Raw genomic sequence first — 21,970 nt, forward strand, 5'->3', positions numbered from 1 at the left:
TATATGGAAGCAGTTTGGCAATAACCTTCAAAACTCCAGTTCTAGACCCAGCCATTCTAATTGCAGCAATTCATTCTCCAGATTCACATGTACATTGTGAATTGTGGTCAGTATCAGGATATTCATTTAAAAATATTTATTAAGAACCTACCATTGACCAGGCAATGTCCAAACTGTCGGGGGTATCATTGTATGTCACTGTAAAAATACAAATCTATTTTACTATTACTGTCATTAAAATCTCAGCTTATACTTATAAGATATTATTTTTTATGATTCATAAATGGTACTTGACTTTCTGAATATTATTTCTATTAGGTCTAGTTAATTAAAGTATTTTCAGCAACCTTTTATCATCTGTAATGTTCTTTGTCCAATAGGAAAATTTACTTTTAATCAAATCCAAAAACTTTTCCTTTAAACCTTTGTATATGTGTGTTTAATTTGTTTGAGAACTCCTTCCAAACCCCAATGCCTTAAACACAATCAGGCATTTTCAGGAACCTTCTATTACTTTGAATTTATTGGAAGTTTATTTTCATAAGTGGTTTAAGAAAGGCTTCCAAATTCGTTTTTCCTAACACATTTTAATAAACAACTGATTATTGACTCACTGATGTAAAATGCCTATTCGTGGTATTGTGTGAGCCCCAGGATGGTGGTTAATCCATCAACATCACCGTTAAGCCCCAGAATGGTCTAGTCTTTCATGGTTGTTCTTTCCCAGCCTTCTGTGTTTTCCTTATAGGCATGTTCTTATCAAAACTCATGCTGAAGACTCAGCATGCTTTCTCTGAGAAGTTCTCCTCTCCCCTCCCCCGGAGTGTGTACTGAAAACTCTAGCCACTTTGGCTCCCGGAATCTTAGCTGTGGCTCCTCAACCCAGGGATCCACCTGGGTTCTTATTCATAGTGCGCTGGTCTGGAAACTCTTTCCAGGCAGAGTGGGGAGGCAGCCACAGGGCTTTCCCAACTGCCACAGTCCTGCACTGACTGATGTCTGAGGACTGAAAATGCTTCTTTGATATTTTTTTTTGTCTCTCTCTGGTCACTTGTTTTAGACCGGATAATAAATGCAATCCCTATTATTCCATCTTGGTTAGAAGCAGAAGTGTCCTATAATATTTCGTAATATGTGGCCGGTCCCCCATTTTGTTCTTATTATTCAATATAATTTTAGTGTTTGCTATACTTTTAAAACGCTTTCCAGGATCCTCCGAAAACCCCACTGGAAATTTGAACAAAATTACCTTGAATTAATAGATTAAATTAGGGAGGTTACCTCTTCACAAGGTTAAGTAGTTATATCCTGACATATAGTAAGCATATTTATTTATTTATTTTTCTACTTATTCATTCATCCTTCATTTAGGTCTTACTTAAACTTTTATTAGGACTGTATATTTTTATCTTCTTAAAGTGATTGTCTATTCTTAGTTTAATTCTTAGATACTTTAGAGTATTTTTTTGTAATATAAATTCACTGTGTTTTGCACTTTATGGTTGGTTATTGGTATAGAGGCATACTCTTGATTGCGTATAGAGGCATGCCTTAGCAATATTGTAAGTTCAGTTCCAGACTAGCACAACAAAGAGAATATCACAATCAAGTGAGTCCCACAGAATTTTCAGTTTCCCACTGCATCTAAATTTATGTTTACACTATACTGTAGTTTGTTAAGTGTGCAATGGCATTATTTTTTTTTTAATGTACATACCTTAATTATACAATACTTTATTGCTAAAAAGGCTAACCATCATCTGAGCCTTCAGCAATTCATAATCTTTTAGCTGGAAGAGCATCCTGCCTCGATTTTTTTTTTAATTTTATTGAAGTATAGTTGATTTACAATGTTGTGTTAATTTCTGCTGTACAACAAAGTGACTTGTGTGTGAGTGTGTGTGTGTGTGTGTGTATATATATATATATGTTTTCCATATTCTTTCCCTTATGGTTTGTCACAGGATATTAAATATAGTTCCCTGTGCTATATAGTAGGACCTTGTTGTTTATCCATTCTATATATAATAGTTTGCATCTGCTAACCCCAAACTCCCAATCCTTCCCTCCCCTAGCCCCCTCCTTTGGCAACCACAAGCCTCTTTTCTATGTCTGTGAGTCTGTTTCTGTTTCATGATAAATTCATTTGTGTCGTATTTTAGATTCCACATATAAGTGATATCATATGGTATTTATCTTTCTCTTTTTGACTTACTTCACTTAGTATGATAATCTCTAGGGCCATCCATGTTGCTGCAAATGCAATTATTTTATTCTTTATGGATGAGTAGTAGTCCATTGTATATATGTACCACATCTTCTTTATCCAGTCATCTGTTGATGGACATTTAGGTTGTTTCCATGTCTTGGCTATTGTAAATAGTGCTGCTATGAACATAGGGGTGCATGTATCTTTTTGATTTATAGTTTTGCCTGGGTACATGCCCAGGAGTGGGATTGCTGGATCATATGGCAACTCTATTTTAGTTTTTTGAGGAACCGCCATGTTGTTTTCCATAGTGGCTGCACGAGTTTACTTTCCCACCAACAGTGTAAAAGGGTTCTCTTTTCTCCACACCCTCTCCAGCATTTATTTGTAGACTTTTTAATCATGGCTGTTCTGACTGGTGTGAGGTGATACTCATTGTAGTTTAATTTTCATTTCTCTAATAATTAGTGATGTTGAGCATCTTTTCATGTGCCTATTGGCCATCTGTATGTTTTCTTTAGAGAAATGTCTATTTAGGTTTTCTGTCCATTTTTTGATTAGGTTGTTCATTTTTTGTTGTTGTTACTGAGTTGTATGAGCTGTTTGTATATATTGGAAATTAAGCCCTTGTTGGTCACATCATTTGCAAATATTTTCTCCCAGTCTGTAGGCTGTCGTTTCATTTTGTTTATGGTTTCCTTTGCTGTGCAAAAGCTTATGTTTGATTAGGTCCCATTTGTTTATTTTTGCTTTTATTTCTATTGCCTTAGGAGACTAACCTAAGAAGACATTCGTATGATTCATGTCAGAGAAAAACAAATAAAAGGTATTCAGTTTGGTACAGAAGAGGTAAAGTTGTCATTATATGCAGATGACATGATACTATATATAGAAAACCCTAAAGACTCCACACTAAATCTACTAGAACTGATAAACAAATTCAGCTAGGTAGCAGGATACAAGATTAACATACAGAAATAGGTACACTTCTTTACGCTAACAATGAAATATAAGAAAGGGAATGTAAACAATAATCCCTTTTAAAATCACATCAAAAAATAAAATAAAATACTTAGGAATAAACCTCACCAAGGACGTGAAAGACTATTATGCTGAGAAATACAAAACATTAATAAAGGAAATTAAAAATGATTCAAATAAATGGAAAGATATCCCATGTTCTTGGATTGGAAGAATTAATATTGTTAAAATGACCATACAGCCCAAAGCAATCTACAGATTTAATGTGATCCTTGTTAAATTACCCATGACATTTGTTTTTACAGAACTAGAACAAATAATCCTAAAATTTATACGGAATCATAAAAGAATCAGAATTGCCAAAGCAATCCTGAGGAAAAAGAACAAAGCAGGAGACTTAACCCTCCCAGACTTCAGGCAATACTACAAGGCTACAGTATTCAAAACAGTGTGGTATTGGCACAGAAACAGACATATGGATCAATGGAACAGAATAGAGAGTCCAGAAATAATCCCATGCACCTACAGACAATTAATCCTCAACAAAGGAGTCAAGAATATACAATAAGAAAATATAGTCTCTTCAGCAAGATGCTGGGAAAGTTGGACAGCCGCATGTAAATCAATGAAGTTAGAACACACCCTCACACCGTACACAAAAATAAACTCAAAATGGCTTAAAGACTTAAATATAAGACAAGACACCATAAAAATCCTAGAAGATAACATAGGCAAAACGTTCTCTGCCTCAGTGTTGATGGCTGCTGACTGATCAGGGTGATGATGGCTGAAGGATGGGATGGCCATGACAATTTATTAAAATAGGACAACAGTTAGGTTTGCCATATTGATTGACTATTTCTTTCATGAATGATTTCTCTGTAGCAGGCAATGCTGTTTGATAGCATTTTACTCACAGTAGAACTTCTTTCAAAATTGGAGTCAATCCTCTCAAGTCCTGCTGCTGCTTTATCAACTACATTTATGTACTATTCTAAGTCCTTTGTTGTCATTTCAACAGTCTTCACACCATCTCCATCAGGAGTAGATTCCAGCTCAAGAAACCATTTTCTTTGCTCATCCATAAGAAGCAACTCCTCATCTATTAAAGTCTTATGATGAGATCACAACAATTCATTCACATCTTCAGGCTCCACTTCTAATTCTACTTCTCTTGCCACTTCCACCACATCTGCAGTTGTTTCCTCTGCTGAAGTCTTGAACCCCTAAAAGTCATCCTTCTTCCAAATTTCTATTAATGTTGATATTTTGACATCTTCCCATGAATAGTGAATGTTTTTCATAGTATCTAGAATGGCGAATCCTTTTCAGAAGGTTTTTTAATTTACTTTGTTGACGTCCATCAGAGGAATCACTATGTATGGCATCTATAGCTTTATGAAATGTATTTCTTGAATAATAAGAATTAAAATTTGAAATTACTCCCTGATCCATGGGGCTGCAGAATGGGTGCTGTGTTAGCAGCCATGAAAACAGAATGAATCTTGTTGTACATCTCTATCAGAGCTCTTGGGTGACTAGGTTTATTGTCAATGAGCAGTCATATTTTGAAAGGAATCTTTTTTGCTGAGCAGTAGGTCTCAAGGTGGGCTTCAAATATTCAGTAAACCATGTTGTAAACAGGTGTGCTGTTATCCAGGGTTTGTTGTTCCACTTATAAAGCATGGGCAGAGTAGATTTAGTACAATCCTTAAGGGCCCTAGGATTTTCAAAATGGTAAGTGAGCACTGACTTCAACTTCAAGTCACCAGTTGCATTATCCCCTAACAAGAGAGTCAGCCTTTCCTTTGAAACTTTGAAGCAAAGCATTGACTTCTCCTCTCTGGCTATGAAAATCCTATATGGCATCTTTTCCAATATAAGTCTGTTTCATATACATTGAAAATCTGTTGTTTAGTATAGCCACCTTTATTAATTATCTCAGCTAGATATTCTGGATAACTTGCTGCAGCTTCTACATCAGCACTTGCTGTTTCACCTTGCACTTTTATGTTATGGAGATGATGTCTTTCCTTAAACATCATGAACCAACCTCTGCTAGCTTCAAAATTTCTTCTGCAGCTTCTTTACATCTCTCAGCTTTCATAGAATTGAACAGAGTTAGGATCTTGCTCTGGATTAGACTTTGGTTTAAGGAAATGTTGTAGCTCCTTTGATATTCTATCCAGACCACTAAAACTTACTCCTTATCAGCATTAGGCTGTTTCCTTTTCTTATCATTCCTGCGTTCACTGGAGTAGCACTTTTAATTTTCTTCAAGAACTTTTTCTTTGCATTCACAGCTTAGTTAACTCTTTAGCACGTGAAACCTCTCTTTTGGCCTCTCTTGTCTTTCAACATGTTTTTCTTACTAAACTTAAACATTTCTAGTTTTTTATTTAAAGTGAGAGATGTGCAACTCCTCCTTTCACTTGAACACTTAGAGACCATTGTAGGATTATTAATTGGCTTTATTTCAATATTGTTGTGTCTTAGGGAATAGGGAGACCTGAGAAAAGGGAGGGAGATGAAGGGGGGACATCTGGTTGGTAGAGCAGTCAGAGCACCACAGCATTTATCTGTTAAGTTGACCATCTTATACAAGCGTGGTTCATGTCATCTCAAAACAATTACGATAGTAATATCAAAATCATTGGTCACAGATCACCATAACAAATATCATAATAATGAAAAAGTTTTAATATTACAAAAATTACCAAATGTGACATAGAGACAGGAAGTGAGCAAATGCTTTTGAAAAAAAAATGGTGCTGATAGACTTACTCTATGCAGGGCTGCCACAAACATTCAATTTGTAATATCTACACAGCACAATAAAGCTAAGTGCCATAAAACAGGGTTATGCCTGTATTAAATGTATAGCCAGAAATTTTGTTTACATTTTCTAATTAGTGTCAATAGTTGTTCTGGTGATTCTTTTTGATATCCTACATACATCATTCTGTCATCTGCATTTAATTATACTTTTGACTCTTTCATTTCAATCTTTAGGTTTCTCATTTCTTTTGCTTTGTTAATGCATTGTGTACTATTCAATACACTCTGAACAATATTAATAATAGATGGAATAGGTATCATGTTTCTAACCTTAAAGTAAACGTCATACCTTTTTACATTTTAGTGTGATGTTTTCTATTTGTTATTAGTAGGTAGCCATTTAAAAGTAAAGGAAGTTCCCTACTCAGTTTTTCTAGAGATGTTTTATATTTAATCAGATAGAGATACTGAATGTTGTCAAATTTTTTTCTAATTCTATTGAGATGCTCATTTTTTTAAATTGAATTGCATCAATAAATTTGCTGACATTGAAATATTCTTACTGAGAGTTCTGTGTGGTCACTTCTATATTTTTGTTTTCATTTTGTTTATTAGTTTTTGTAATATCTATTTTGAGAGACAATTTCTTTTTCTTCTTTTTTTATTTCCATCAAAAGGGGAAGAAAGCTATCATGATAGTGTGGATTTAATCTTCTGTCACTCAGATTTATGCTCACCTCCAGCACCAGCAACCACATTCTTGAGTGAGTGGTTTAAGATCTTTGGACATTACTGTCCACTTCTATAAAAATCAGGATAGAGATGAGAGTCAGGAATAAAATTCTTTGATGCCTTGACTCCTCACCTCTTGAGAAGATTACATAAGATATTTAATCAGAATTTCTCTTCTGGTCTCTCCATCTTTGTTTCCCAATAAATTCAATCCCTACATCCTCACCTCTTTCCTCAAACCTCATCCTCCAGATACACTTTCAGGTTCTTTCATGCCTCTGGGTTTTTGCATATATATATATATATACCTTCTGTGTTGCACAATCTTTGTGTTTCAGTTGGTTATTTGACTAACAATGACTGATTTTTACCTCTTGCTAGATTAAAAATAACTGAAATATATTGAAAAGGTATTGTGCAGTTCATAGCGTACATAAAACCGGAGCAGTGCTCTGAATCTGGACAACAGGAAACCCTTGACCATCTTATCCATCTTATCTAAGTTACACACAACAAATCTACCCCAGTGCCCATTTCAGCAGCACATATACTAAAATTGGAATGATACAGAGAAGGTTAGCATGATCCCTGGCAAGGATGATATGCAAATTTATGAAGTGTCCCATATTTTTCTGTATTATATACTTCAAAATTGCTAAGAAACTTGATCGTAAACATTCTCACCACAAAAAAAGAAATACATAATAGTAATGTGATGTTATAGAGGCATTAGCTAACATTATGTGGTGGTGATCATACTGCAATATATAAATGTATCAAATCAGCACATTGTATGCCATAAACTTACACAATGTTGTATATCAATTATGCCTCAATGTAAATTTTTTAGTTAAAAAATATCTACCCTAAATGATTTCTCCATCACTTTGTTACTCTGCTTAAGATTCAAAATCCCTACAGAAAGATTGTAGTTGCCTTGCTCATATCAGGTCCTTCACCACCCCTTGGTAGGGTCAGTTCACCTTGACTTGTCATCCTACCAAGACTATTCACGAAGGTGGAGAAGTCATTTTCTAAGGAAAAATGTTTCAATGTCAAAGAAGAAATGGGTTCTGGAAACACACCCCCCCCCGCCAAAAAAAAAATAAGAAATTCCCACTGCATTTCCCCATTTTTTAATTAACCCATATTTATTAGGTGACTAGGAGGCATAGTCTCATGGAAGAATGGATGGAATGTCCTCTTTCCATATTCCCACAGCACCTTGTTTCTTCTCTGTGTCAACACATACACACCCCAGTACTGTATTTCCTGTTATCACTACAAAAGGTAAGATATTTGAGAGCAGAAACTTAAACCTTAATCTTGTCCTTAGGTATGACTTCCCAGATTTTACCACATGGCACTTGGCATAGTTATAAATTTTGTAAAGGAAGAAAAGGAAAGAAAAGAAAGAAGAAGAAAGGAAGGAAGGAAGGAAGGAAGGAAGGAAGGAAGGAAGGAAAGAAGGAAGGAAGGAATGAATCTAGAAGAGAATAAATGACAACTCTCTATGATAGAGAAGGCTCTGAGTGATCACCATCTGAAGTACCAGGCTACCCTGAAAATGATAAATTCCTAATCATGGAAGATTCTTATTACCAGCCAGATGAACATATGACCCATAGTCTATAGAAAGAATTGAAGCTTTAAAAGGAAATTGAACTAGATGACTTTTAAGTTCCCTTTCAGCCATGAGTTTCTATGATTCCTTGATACAAGATCTTAAATCATGAGGACTCAGAGAGGGCAACAGGACTAGATCCAAGGGAACACTGAGATCCATATGAAGGTGAGAACTGTGGTTAAAGCATGCGTATCCCTTTGCTTTTCTAAGCCCTTCCTGATTTGGTCAATACCTATGAAGGAACAGCCATGCTTCCTTCCAGTGATTTTCTTGAGAGCAGTTTGACTCATTTCTATTCATCAGTGCACTAAAGACATTAGAAAGCTTCTGTGGTAAGATAGCCTTGCAATTTTTGGATGTATATCTAAAGCCTTTAAAAGAAAAGAGAATATGTATGTCTAACTCAAAGTCCCTCAGACCTCCTGGGACCTTAGTTTTCAACATCATGAAAACTTTGATATTTGGGGTTGTTTTGCCATTGACAAAACACTACTTTTATTTCTAAAGGTAGGCTGCGAACTTCAGATGGCCTTTTTCAAAGCAAGTAGATTTTAAAAATTTTTGTTTGTTTTTTAATGTAAATAAATTAGGACTTTGCAAATTTGTTTTTTTCTTTTGAACCAGACACGAATAGAATACTTGCTGGTGTAGGACTATATCAAATAGCATTTCAGTTTGCTTTAAATGCAAACTTTTAAAATCAAGAATTGAAATCTTTCTTCAAATGCCAAATTGCCTAGAAGTTTCCAGCCTTTGGCTTGCTCTGATATACAAAACCCTCATCATATATGACAGAAATGAGCTATTATCAAGTATAAAAAAGCTGTTTATAAAAAAAAAGAGTATCACTACAGAATCAAAATCCCACAAGACAGCAAGAAACAAATTATAATTTTAACCATTTCTCTTTTTTAGATAACACATCCTAGTTAACATTCACAAATACTTGGAATGTCATCAGTATTCTAAGCACAAGTATTTTAGTTGTGTCTATATTTCCAATAGATAGGCAAACAGTCAAAAATTGAGATGTACAGATGTAAAAACACAGCACAGAGCCAGGATGGAGTACGGAATATCTAATTAGGAAGGACATAGAGGAAGCTGCATCTGAAAGGACAGCACTTTGAATTAACATCGCATTTCTTTTGTGTGGCTTGAAGAGGGAGTGGCAGGACCCCAACAAAGGCTAAAGCCATGATCCCCACTCCCAGATCTTTTCTTGTTAGCAGTTGTCAGAAATATTAAATAAATAAATTTCCTAAAGTTATTAGGTGTATTAGAGTGTATGTGCCTGTGTGTGTTTGTGTGTGTGTAGGTATAGGGGGAGGTGTGATTATATCTAAATAGCACTTTACAAAGTAATTTCATGTTTATTCTCTTAGCTAATCTTGAAACTTACCCTGGGAAATCAGGAGGACCCACTGGACAGATAAATATAAAGAGGTATATTTTCACTGCGGCAAAAAGACACATCCAAGGTGATCTGCCTAGTTTTTAGCACAGGTCAAACTGAAAACCACTTTCTCCATCCACAAACTTGTCACTGAGCCTCAGTCTTTCGGGTCTATACTACCTCGCAGAAGTGTTAAAAGATTACATGAGAACACATATAAATGCATGGCACATTCTAAGTGCTCAAAAACGTGGCTATTAAAATATTCTTCTTTCTAGGCTCTCTCCAATACACCAGATTGCATTTTCTAGAATGAATGAGGTTTCTGTGTTATCTCATTTACTGGATCCATGTAGACAGTCACTTTGAATGCACTATACCTACTTGGAACTTGACACACCGGGTACATGTCCATTAAGTCTTTGTTCCAGGGTTGCCCTGCCCTGCTGCCACCATTGCCACAGCTTAGCTGCTCTGCTTGCAGAGGGAAAAATAGCCCCACAAATACACTCTGCATATGAACAAATAAATGAGGGAGAGGGAGTAAGAGTCTGCAGAAGACAAATCACTGCCCTTTTGTCATTTTTCTCTGTCTGACTGCGTAGGTTTGACTGTCTAGTGACTGTGGCTAGTTCCTTTAAAAGTGAACAAAGGCACGAGATAGAAGGTGGAGGAGGAAAGTCAAATGTCTCTTGCAGATTTGCCTGATTACTTAGATTTGGTATCTCACCTGCTGCTGAATCTATATTCTCCCTAGAATTGACCACCTATCCTGGTTTTTCAGTGCTGAGAGGTTTCCCAGGATGTGACATTTTCGATGCTAAAATGGAAAAGGCCCAGGCAAACTGGGACCAGTGTTCATCCTATGCCTGACCCAGATTGTTAAAACCCATAACCTGATGCTTCAGGCCCCATTGGGAATCTCTTCATCTGCCTCTGCTGGGCAGCCTCAGCCCAGCCTTCTCGAAACCAACACAGGACTCATCTGCATAACATGATTGGTTCCCTGAGTTACATTCTTCTTACACCGCCACATAATTTGCATGGAAAAAAAGAGTTAATGAAGAGATATTTATAATCACATTTAAATTTTTCTCCCATATTTTTCCTTTAACTTTGGCACCTGCTACCACTTGTCTGCTAGCAAAAAACAAAAGGAATCAAAAAGAGCAAACAAACGTTAATGGGAAAACTCAAAAACAGCTGAGATGCTTAGTTTTCAACAGCTTTCTTTTTCCACAAATATGTGGACACAGTTTTGAGTCTCTCCTGCATATTTATAACATGGTGATATTTTTTCTGATAGTAAACCTGTTTCTACTTCTTATAGTTGACTGAAAAGTAAAAGCTAAAAATAATGTTAATAAATACTAAGATTTATTGAGTATACCTACTATGTGCTAAGCACTAGACTGTGCATTTTAATCAGATTAATTTGTTTACTCTTTACATGGACTTTATGAATTAGGTATTACATCCATTTTATTACTTGAACAAAATGAGGTCCAGAGAGGTGAAATAACTTACTCACGTTTAATCAAACAGCTAGTAAAAAAATAGAGAGCTATGTTTTTGAACCTAGGGCTCAGTGGTCCAGCTCGAGTGTAGTACATTTCCTAGGTGATCACTTTAGCATCCTCATCTTCATGCCCTTGGCCTCTTGCATGACCATGAGGACAACATGGACTGGAAAACACTGCCTCTAACCCTTCCACACCTTCAGCCTTTGAAAGCTGTGAGCGTTTTTCCCTGTGTGCCTGGAAACTCTCAGAAGAGATATCATGTGAAAAAGATAAAGGTTCTCTAACAAGTCTCAGTTTTCTCATTTTTAATACTGGGGGCACAATACGTACCACTGCCTCTCTCCTGATGTTGAGGCCTCCACTTTTCATCTCTTGGTTTTGCACCCTACTTGGTTACTACTCTATTTATAATCAAGGCAGGTGCAAAGTATTCCTTACTCCTGAACAGGGCTTCCTATCCTGAGTCCTTGTGTATGTTTTCCATCCTTTCAAGAAACAGGAAGGGGACATAACATATAACATTTAGTAAAGGTGTGGTACAAAATGTATTCTATTATATATATATCAGATGTTGCAGAAGAACTTTATTATTTCATGAAGTCCTTCTGTCATTCACAATATGCATTGAGTTTTATGTAACAGAAGTCCAACTACAGTGGTTTAGCCAAGTGGCAATTTTAATTGTCTCCTGCAACAAGACGCCTGCCAGGGCTGGTATGTAAGCTTTGTGCTTCGTTGGAGTTGTGGCTGCTTAGTCTCCATCATTGCTTCCATGTTCCAGACAAGAAGAAAGAGAAGATCAAGAGCAAAGGGTGAATGCCTGCTGAGTTTGTTTGCATTTGAAAAGTTTTCTCCAAAGCTCCAAGGAGTGACTTTCATTTTTATCATATCATTAAGAACAGTGTCACAAACTACAAAGGGGGCTGGGGGATTTGGTGGTTTCAGCTGGGCATATTGCCACCCTGAACTTAATTAGGTGTTTGTTAGCAAGGAAGAAGATGAAAGTAAATTTGAGGAAGCTACCAGAAATGTCCAGAATGCTCCAAATTCAGTGAGTACAAAGTGATTTAAATTACCTCTTTTTACCTGTTTCATAGAGATGAAGAAGCTTAGTCCAGGTTACACAGTCACAGCTCACTTTGTCTACCTCCTTCCACTCTGTTATATCATTCTTCAGGGTCTTTGCCTCTAACTTCATTCTTCCTGAAGAAGTCAGAAGGGAAAGGATCTTCTATTTTTCTTGCCTGAGCATCATGGAGGATTTGGAAATATAATTTTTATGTGTACCTCGTAGGCTCTAGAAATCATTCCAGGTACTTGTGTTCTTTGCTGAGGATTCTGTATTCAGAAAGACTAAGCAGTCCTTCCATGGCCCCATTGCTGATAAGCACAAGACTTGGGGTTCAATGGCAGGTAGGTCAAGTCCCTTGTCTTTTCATCACATAGTGTAACCACCCCAAAATATTTAAAATTTAGTAGAAGCAATCTCAAAGATGGAACTACCTTCAAGACCTTCCAGACAGTGGCCTCCTATCCAGTCCAGGTGTGGATTATTTTCAGTGTGGTCCTAAATCAGAGCAGGAATCTGAGACAGCAAAAGATTTTCTCTTTTCTCCCCTTTTCTACTTTGAAGTGTTGTAGAAGCCCAATAATAAAAATCCTAATCCTAACGTAGGTCTTAATGCATTTCATGCATATTATCTCCTCTTGGTTCTTCCAACAGCCCCGAACAGTGGCCCAGGCAGGGACTTAACTCCTGTGTCTGAATGAAGAAGTGGCCGTTCGTGCAAAAATAACAGTTGAGGTCACAACCTTGAACCTATGCTTTTGAATATTAACTTTCATGTTTCTTCCATAAGCTCAGTCTCCCAGATCCTTCATAAAGAAGCTTTCAGGAGGTCTATAAAGTGAAGTTGCACTTTGTGAAATCATATGTTTATTAAGCAGTATCTAAATTAATATATAATTTCTTTGCCAATCTGGTGTCAGGACTTATTCAAAACACTCATATTGTTTTCCTTTAAAAAAATTAATATTCAACTTATTAAGAAAAAACAATTATGCACTAAAGAATCACCTGACATTTTTAGATTAATCTTTTGCTGAAATGTCATTATATTAAAATAGGCAATTAATAGCTAACTGTGATTCACATCAAATTTTTTTTTTAACATGCAACATATTGGAAATAAAATCTAATGGCTCTGTCATCATCCTTGTCACTAGCATTGTTGGCAGAGACTTGTTGAGCACCTGCTATGAACAAGACCTTGCAGCACATCCTGAATACAAAAGTATATGGGTCTACTAGATTGTAGATTTCCTTGACCGCCAGGTGGAACATAGTGCCTTGCACATAGCATGAGTTCAAATATTTGTTGAACTGACAAACAGATGAAGGAAGGAAGAAAGGAAGGATATACTCATTCATTTGGGGAAGATGGTCTTCCTTCCTTTCCTAATGTGTATTGTTAGAGTACCCTGACAAAACAGTTGCCGAACAAGAGACTTTATCCCTCTCCTCTGAGCGTAGCAGAGTGTACAGCACTTAGATTATGCCCCAAAAATTGTTGTTGGATGAATAAATGGATGATAAATACATATTTCTATACCATTAAATGTCCTCATTAGTCTCCATCCTGCCCAGGTCCCTTGCTCTCAGAAGAACACTTCCATATTTTGTCATGTGTGATTAGTTAAAAGACTTTGACCTTATCCCTTCTGAATGTGACTTCCTTCCAAATTCTAATCTTGCTTTCACATGCTCCTCTGCGTCCAACCAACCCACTTGTGCAAGGGAATTGGAAAGTAGATAGCATCGTAAGGAAGAACTGGTGTGTTGAAAGGATGGACATCGCGTCCTTCTGCAGACTTTCTGATCTTTCCCTTTTCCTCAACACACTTCTCTCCCCACCAAAAGCCCTTTTGTCCCTCCCTAATTAGTTATGGATAAGAACTGTAGATATGCCCTTCTGTGGTCTTTAATAAATTAATCCCTCATGAAAGATCTTACTGTGGCATAAAAACAAACGGTTGCAAAAGTTTGCAACAAAAGGTTACCATCTTTGTTATTAGAATCTGGGAATTGAAAACTGGCTTCTCCTGGGATTCCTTTGTTGCCTTTGTCCAGGAATAGATTTCAAAGCAGGAGACTACTGGCATAGGAATATATTTCAATGCTAAAGGAGATAATGAACAATATCAGGTGATTAGAACAGAAACTGCAGGTGATAAAGAGGAATTTAGTAGAAACTTTGACTTCTCTTAACTCTTCAGAAAAGTGAGCTATTAAACTGTTGTGGGACATTTCAAGTACAACCAGGGATGCCTTACTTTGAGCCTGAGACCTGACAGAAGTAAATCATTGTGAATAAAGACACATGGATTATTCTCAGATGAATCATCAAAGCAAAGTAAAGAGGATCTTAGGAACCACAGATGTCATCCTCCTCAGACACCCACTCAAAGCCACACATAGTTAAGAAGATACATACACACAGGAAAACACACACACTTGTGTATGTGTGTGTATGCACATATGTATATATGCAATCATTATTCCTTACAATAATCATATAAGGGAGGCACTACCATATTTACCATGTTTCATCAATTCTAAGATGCATGTCTTTTCATACTTTCACATCTTTGAATTTGGAATGGATCTTAAAATATCTTAAAATCTGTGGGCTGCTATTAAAGTTTTTCTAGAGAAGTCAGCTTCCACTAGTCACGTGGGGGGCACTATCAGTATAAGCCCACTTTAAATTTTCTGCTCAAGAGGTTTTTTGCTTTTTGTTGGAGATAAGAGGTTATACACAGGGTTTACAGTGCAAATCCAGAAGGCAATATGGCCTGAACACTTGTAGTTTAAATTCTTAAGAAAGATGCCCACTCCACCCCCAAGACTGAGGCATGCACGCTTCCTGGTTGTCTCATTATTTCACTTACCTGGAGGGCATAGTCCTTTAGTATCCCAGATTTATGTGGGGGTCTTCTATCAATCTCCTTAGCTAGAACATTTTTCTTTCTTAGCGGAACATAAAATAACTGCATGCCAGAGACTAGCCAGAGCAGCATTATTGCCCCCTTATATCCATGAGGAAACCAAGGCTTCGAGAATTTAAGTAACTTTCCCAACATCACGTTGAAAAGTAAACTTGGGATTTAAACCCATTTCTTCTTGATTCAATTTGCTTTCTGGTGTACCACTTTTTACCGAAAAACAACTGTGTGGCATTGGTAAAACCATTCTCCCCTCTGATCATGGATTTTCTCAGGTAAGAAGTGAGAATGGATGGAGTAGAAGAATTTTAAAAGGAAGCAGCATGTGTTGCTTACATTTGTATAATGCAGGTGCTTATGCTTTTTTAGTCATCTAGCAATCAAATGAACAGTTAGGTTTCATTTAATCTACTTTTATAGATGATGAAATTAAGACAGACAGGTGGAAAAACATGTCCAATTTCACACAGAGAGTTAGTGGCAAAGCTGATAGTTGAACACCAATAAGCCTGACCCATGAGCCTTGCTGAGTCAAACTGTTCCTCAGAACTTGTGGTCCAATGCTCTTCGTTAAGAAACATAACTTCTTCTTGCAAAGTTTGATTGCCACAGTGGTATTATTGAGCGGTGCCCTTGTGACACATTATCAATGTGCTTTGTCCTTTTTGCAAGTGGTTCACTGGCTATTAGGGGCTCCCTTTGTGCTCTAGCTAGATTCGGATCCACAGGAAAAGCCAAGGCAGAGGGACTGGAGAATCCAATGGAAGACAGATGGTAGGGTAGCTCCCAGCAGGCTGCTGCTGTCATCACAGGCTTTTTTTCCTCTCTTCTGTACCATTAATCCAGGCTGCTACTGCACAGGGCCAGGATCTAAGGTCCTAAAGTTTGGGAGCTGTTTGAGTTCTTAGTCTCTGCCTCTTATAGATGTCTACAAATTTGGAAGCTGTTCTCCAGATTTTCCCTTTTCAGGAAATGTTTTTCTAAGAGCTAGAAGATGCCATCTGTGCTGCCATTTCATACCCTGCTTAAGAAATAAGTTGATGCATACAACCATCCTTACTCACAGATGTGCTGTCCCCTTGGCCAGTCCAAGTTCCAGGCATAATCCCATTGAAAATTCATAGCTCAGCAGTGAAACAAAACTAGGGGCATGTGGAGGGAGATTCCAAGAGACGCCTAGCTAAATTCATTGTCTGTGAAAGTGGACCATTCTTTCAGAGGCAGATTTACATAAACCGAGCTCATGGAGATTATTGCAGGGGAGTAAAACTTGCCACTTCAAAATGTCTCTTTGGCATGAAGATTATTTCGAGCTGAAGACAATCAAGTCCCAAAAGACTCAGGAAGAAACTTTGACCTTCCGCCTAACTGCCTGAAGAATTTAGATAGAGTATAGAGGACCTGTTAAAAGAATAGAGCTATCACTAGAGATATATTCAAGGAGTATGGGCTGGGTGTGGTGGGGGAAACTCTTAGAGACCAGAGTGCACTGTGTGTGCCCGTTGTCTTTGCATGATCCAGCAAACATTTATTTACCAAACATTTGCTTTTTCATCTCCATGTCAATTGCCTCCTTCCCCTTGGATGTCTCAAACCCCACTCTCAACCTCCTTTTGTCATCAGCTGGAGATGGTATTTAAATGAAGCCTTGACCATTTTGACAAGTTAGGTGCTCGCTGCCCATTTGCACAGAGTTGCAAATTCTGTGAGGGAGGCTTAAAGCTAATCATGAATGTGCATTTTATCCAGTGTGCTTAAGGGAATTCCAAATGACAAGTTCTTCAGGATATTTGCTCTTAAAAAGTATATTTTAAAATTCATAAAATCAATATGATCCATTTCAGAAAGTTCACTAGGTAAAAAAAAATCTCCTATATTGTAAATCCCATAAGACAGCCCCATTGTCATTTTATATATTTAATTATATCATTTTTCCTAAATATAACACAGTTAAAATTATAATGTACACATACATATTTCAAAATTCTTTTTTATTGTTACTTAATCTATTATAAACATTTTTCTATATTGTCGTATAGAAATTCTCTAGTACAACATGCAAAGCCCTTTATGTTCAGTTTCCCTCTTTAGTCTCACCTCTCTCTACCCCAGTGTCACACTCTACTCCATCCATATTGAACAACACATGGTTATTGGACATTACCCACTTCCCAACTTCCCAACCCACCTCTCACTCTGCTTTCACCTGCTGTATCAGCTGGCTTCCAGGCAGGAAACAGTATCCACCCGTAATTGTTCAAATGAAGAGGCTTTTAATATAAGAACGACTTACTGAATGTTAGGCAGGTTTAAGGACACAAGAAAAGGATGATGAGGCAATAGTGAGATGCTCAGAAACTAGCAAGTTGGGAAGTTCTTATCCTCATAGGGACAAGTGGTCTGGAGACAGCTGAGGACAGGAACCTAGAACCCCAGAGAAGGAGCCACCTGGAAAGTGCTGTAGTCATGGAGAGATGAAACTGATTGAGATGTGATATCACAGCAGGGAGGGAGCAGGGTAGAAAAACCCCATTTCTCTTTCCATCAAGGCTCTTATTTCCTATCAGTATTTCCTACTGGCTAAACCCTAAGCAGAAACTGAAGGGCAAGGAAGGACCAGTGCTATATTCTGCAGATGTCATCTGGTGGGGCCAGAGCAGCAGGTCAGAGATGGACAGAGAATGGACAGGAAAGGGGAAGCCCGAGAGAGAATAACCATTATTCCTGCCTAATTCTGATGTATTCTCCAGGCTTCAGATTAGATGTTACTTTATCGAGGATGTGAGAATGGGTTAGTTTCCTCTCTATGTTCTCACTGCTTCCAGTGTTCACCTCAAGATAACACATTTCATATTTGATTATAATTACTAGCAAGGCAATGCCATGTCCTGTTTAATATTATTTAACCAGTAGTGAGGAGAGTCTTGCATATAATAGGCATCCAATAAATATTTGCATGATCACCATTTCTAAAGTCTTCATAAAATTTGTTCTAGGAGCTGGACCATAATTGACTTAGTCTTTCTCTTCTATTGCATTTTAAAAGTTTTAAACTGTATCTGGTTCATTATTTCAGTGTTAGCATGATTTCTCTGGTTGAGTTTTAAACTCTTTGAAGGCCAGAGGCTACGTTAATACACATCTCTCTGGATATCTCTACTTCTAGTACACACACAGACATATACAGACACACACCACATACAGTACACGCACAGACATACACACACACACACCACATACACAACCTGTCAAGCTTTGGCAGACATGGGATCAGAAACCTCCTAAAGTGGGCAGGTATCTCCAGTTTCCCAAAACTGTCTCCACCTTCTCCTCATAGCTCCCACCCCAACATCTCTGTATTCACACGCACAAAGAAAATAGGATTCATTAGCCCAACCATCCCAGAGCCTCATGCCAACAAACCAACAAACCAAAAAACAGAAAAATTACTACAGCCCCACCTGGCACTGACTGGCACTAGGTCAGAATCTGACCCCACCCTTGAACTACTCCTACCCCTGTTAACATTCTGTTTGACTAGACCACAATAATTCTTACTTAATATGCTTCCCGAGGAGATTTTGTGAGGATGGATAGAAAGAACAAGGCATTGGGAGTTGGTAGGTCTGACTTCCTACTGTTCCTCCTCTAGGGACTCACTGAGAGGCCCTGGACACACGGTGCCCCTCCCTGGGTTGCTCCCCTTCTATGATAAGACATAATTTCTGTGGTCTTATTGATTTCTTCCCAGAAGGTAAGGGCTGGGTTCAAACCCTATCTTGCTCATATGTAAACCGGGTCTTCTTCATCATCATATTTTCTCTCTTGACCTTCAGTTGGCTCCCCCTTAAACTGGAGTCATGAAACTGAGTTCACAGACTTTTGTTAAGGTTAACTAAAGATAGATGGCAAAGTAGCTGTTCAGAAGAAGATAGGAGTGATGTGGTCATAGATGTGGTTGAAATAGTAAGATGGTTCTGGAAGGATATTGTGAGGATGGGCGTGAGAAGCAACAGAGAAAGGAAAGGGGGTGAAGAGGGAGAAAGAATCACAGAAAGAAAGGGAGGGAGGGAAGGAAGGAAGGAAGGAAGAGAAAGGGGATGATGGGGAGAGAGAGAGGAGTTTGGGGACAGTTTATAGATATGTAAGAAAATATAGCCTAAGTCAATGCTTCCCAGTCAGTGTAGCCACACTCCAGTTTAGCTACCTAAACTTTAAGGTGGCGTGACTTCATCATTTAGCATTCCAAATAGGCATGTAAATGACTCAGCGTGGGGGCTGAAAGTCGGAGGCAGCTTTTGGCAGAGGTAATAATGAAGTGAATCCCATTAGTGATGGAAAGGCAATTAAGAAAAACCTCAATGAAGCTCCAGGTCTGAGCATTTAGCTTAAAGATTGGGATTTTGGAGGAAAAAAGGTTAAGCACCCAGAGGCTATTTATAATGACTTTAATTAGATTGAAGATGAATTGTTTCGCTCTTTTTTTCTCCCTTCAAGTTTGCCTTTTAGGTAGCAGAGCATGTATAACAACACTGAGGTGCACTTGTGAATTGCAGGAGGTGTTTAGTGAGTGACAGTGATTTCATGATGTGGTTATGCTCTCTATAAAAGCATGAGTGTTCCAGCCATTTCAGTAACCACACCCCAGTGGATAGACTGTACAATTTTTAATGAGGTGGATCTTTGTTTGAGTTGACCATATTATCAGGTCATTTACTCCCTAGCAAGACTCACGTTGAAAATTCCCTTCAACCTATAGAAATATGTAACATGTCATGGATTTTGGCAACCCAAATTATTGTTAAACACTGTGATCTGAGAGACAAGGGAGCTCACATTGGATGTTGTTATTTAGAAACCTGGTAGAATGAAAGAAAGATATTGCATAAATTACCTTTAATCTTAAAATTCTATATCATCTTTATTGATATCAATGGAGAGAAGAAACATCTATTACTATTATTAGTATAGATATCATATTGCATAGTAATTGAAATTTACAAAGTAATATGTCTTGTCTCATTCTACCTTCAAAAACAAATTTTGATTGAGGTATGAATATCCCTATTATACAGATAAGGAAGCTGAATTGATAGCAGGTTAAATGATTTGCCCAGTGTTCTACCAGCTAATAAATTGGCAGAGACAATACACAAACAGAAGCTTTATAAACCTATTGTCCACATCACCCCCATGTAATATGGGAGTTAACCTTAGAGGTGGTTCTATCCAGCAAGTGAGAAGCAAATGTCCAGTGACTTTTCTGCTGCTATTTAGTGTATAGGTAGAACTAGAGCCTGACTTAGGTCCCCCAAGTAGATCTGAATGGGTCCATATAGAGAAAAAGTGGGTCCTACTTTTAATTTGGCTGTGGATCATAACAGGATTTTATTATCCCAGTGATAGAAAAGTATCAGTTATTTTTAGATTGAAAGTAACCTGGAGGTTGGACAGCCCTCGCCTAACTGGTGGATACATTTCCATGGCAACCGATTATTAGGCAGAGATGGATTCCGGAGGCAGACAGTCTACAGAGCACTGATTTTCAGCCCTGGCTGCACATTACAATCACTGGGGAGCATTTAAAAAATATTGAGGCCCGGGGTCTACCCCTAGAGTTTCTGATTTAATTGGTTTGGAATATAGTCACAGCATCAAGATTTTTTAGGTTACTCAAATGAGTCTAATGTGACACTTCATTGAGGACTGCTGTTATAGAATGTGATTTTTAAATATTGTATGCAGTTATAAAGATTATGTACCACCTGGGAGACTTTCAAGGGGTTTCAGCCAGTTCAGCTCCCTGTTCTTTTTTCTTTTTCCTTCCTCCCTTCCTTCCTTCTTCCTTCCTTCCCTCCTTCCCTCCCCCACTCCCTCCTTCCTTCCCTTCTTGCCACAAATATTTACTGAGCACTCAGTTTGATACATTGCTCAATGCCTCCCTTACAACCATCATTATAGTTTAAACCTCATCCTCTTGAGCCTGGAATATTTGCCAGCTTTCTAACTGGCCTTCCTTCCTCCACTTAGGGTCCCTACGCCCAGTCCCACACAGTACTCAGCATATTTCTTCAAAAATGCTTCACTGCTTATAAGTGAAAACATAGAGTATGTGTCTGTCCCTGTCTGACTTATTTCACTAAGCATAATACTCTCTAGGTCCATCCACATTGTTGTAAATGGCATTATTTTGTTCTTTTTTATGGTTGAGTAATATTCCTTTACATATATATGTACAAGTATATATGTGTTATATGTGTGTATGTATATATATATATATATATACACATATATATGTATGTATATCACATCTTCTTTATCCATTCATCTGTTGGTGGACACTTAGGTTGCTTTCATATCTTGGCTATGGTAAATAATGCTGCTATGAACATTGGGGTGCATGTATCTTTCTGAATTAGTGTTTTCATTTTCTTCAGATATATATGCAGGAGTAGAATTTCCTGATCATATGTAGCTCTATTTTTAGTTTTTTAAGGAACCTCCGTACTGTTTTATAAAGTGGCTAACAAAACAGAAATAGACTCACAGATATAGAGAACAAAGTAATGGTTCCCAGTGAGGAGAGGGAAGGGGGGTGACACAAGATAAGGGTATGATATTAAGAGTCACAAACTACTATGTATAAAATATTGGGTTGGCAAAAAGTTCATTTGGGTTTTCCTATAACAACTTAATAAGTAACAAGGTTATACTGTGCA

At 37.6% G+C, this 21,970-nt stretch overlaps 1 non-coding gene across 1 annotated transcript; it reads left to right on the plus strand.

Annotated features, from left to right (window-relative positions):
- Positions 1-7,226: 7,226 nt before the first annotated feature.
- LOC131760711 (U6 spliceosomal RNA) lies at positions 7,227-7,332 on the plus strand. Its single transcript, XR_009336810.1, has one exon. It is a non-coding gene; the product is annotated as a U6 spliceosomal RNA (small nuclear RNA).
- The last annotated feature ends 14,638 nt before the right edge of the window (positions 7,333-21,970 follow it).

This window comes from Kogia breviceps, chromosome 7, assembly GCF_026419965.1.
Source record: "Kogia breviceps isolate mKogBre1 chromosome 7, mKogBre1 haplotype 1, whole genome shotgun sequence".
NCBI classification, from domain to species: Eukaryota; Metazoa; Chordata; class Mammalia; order Artiodactyla; family Physeteridae; genus Kogia; species Kogia breviceps.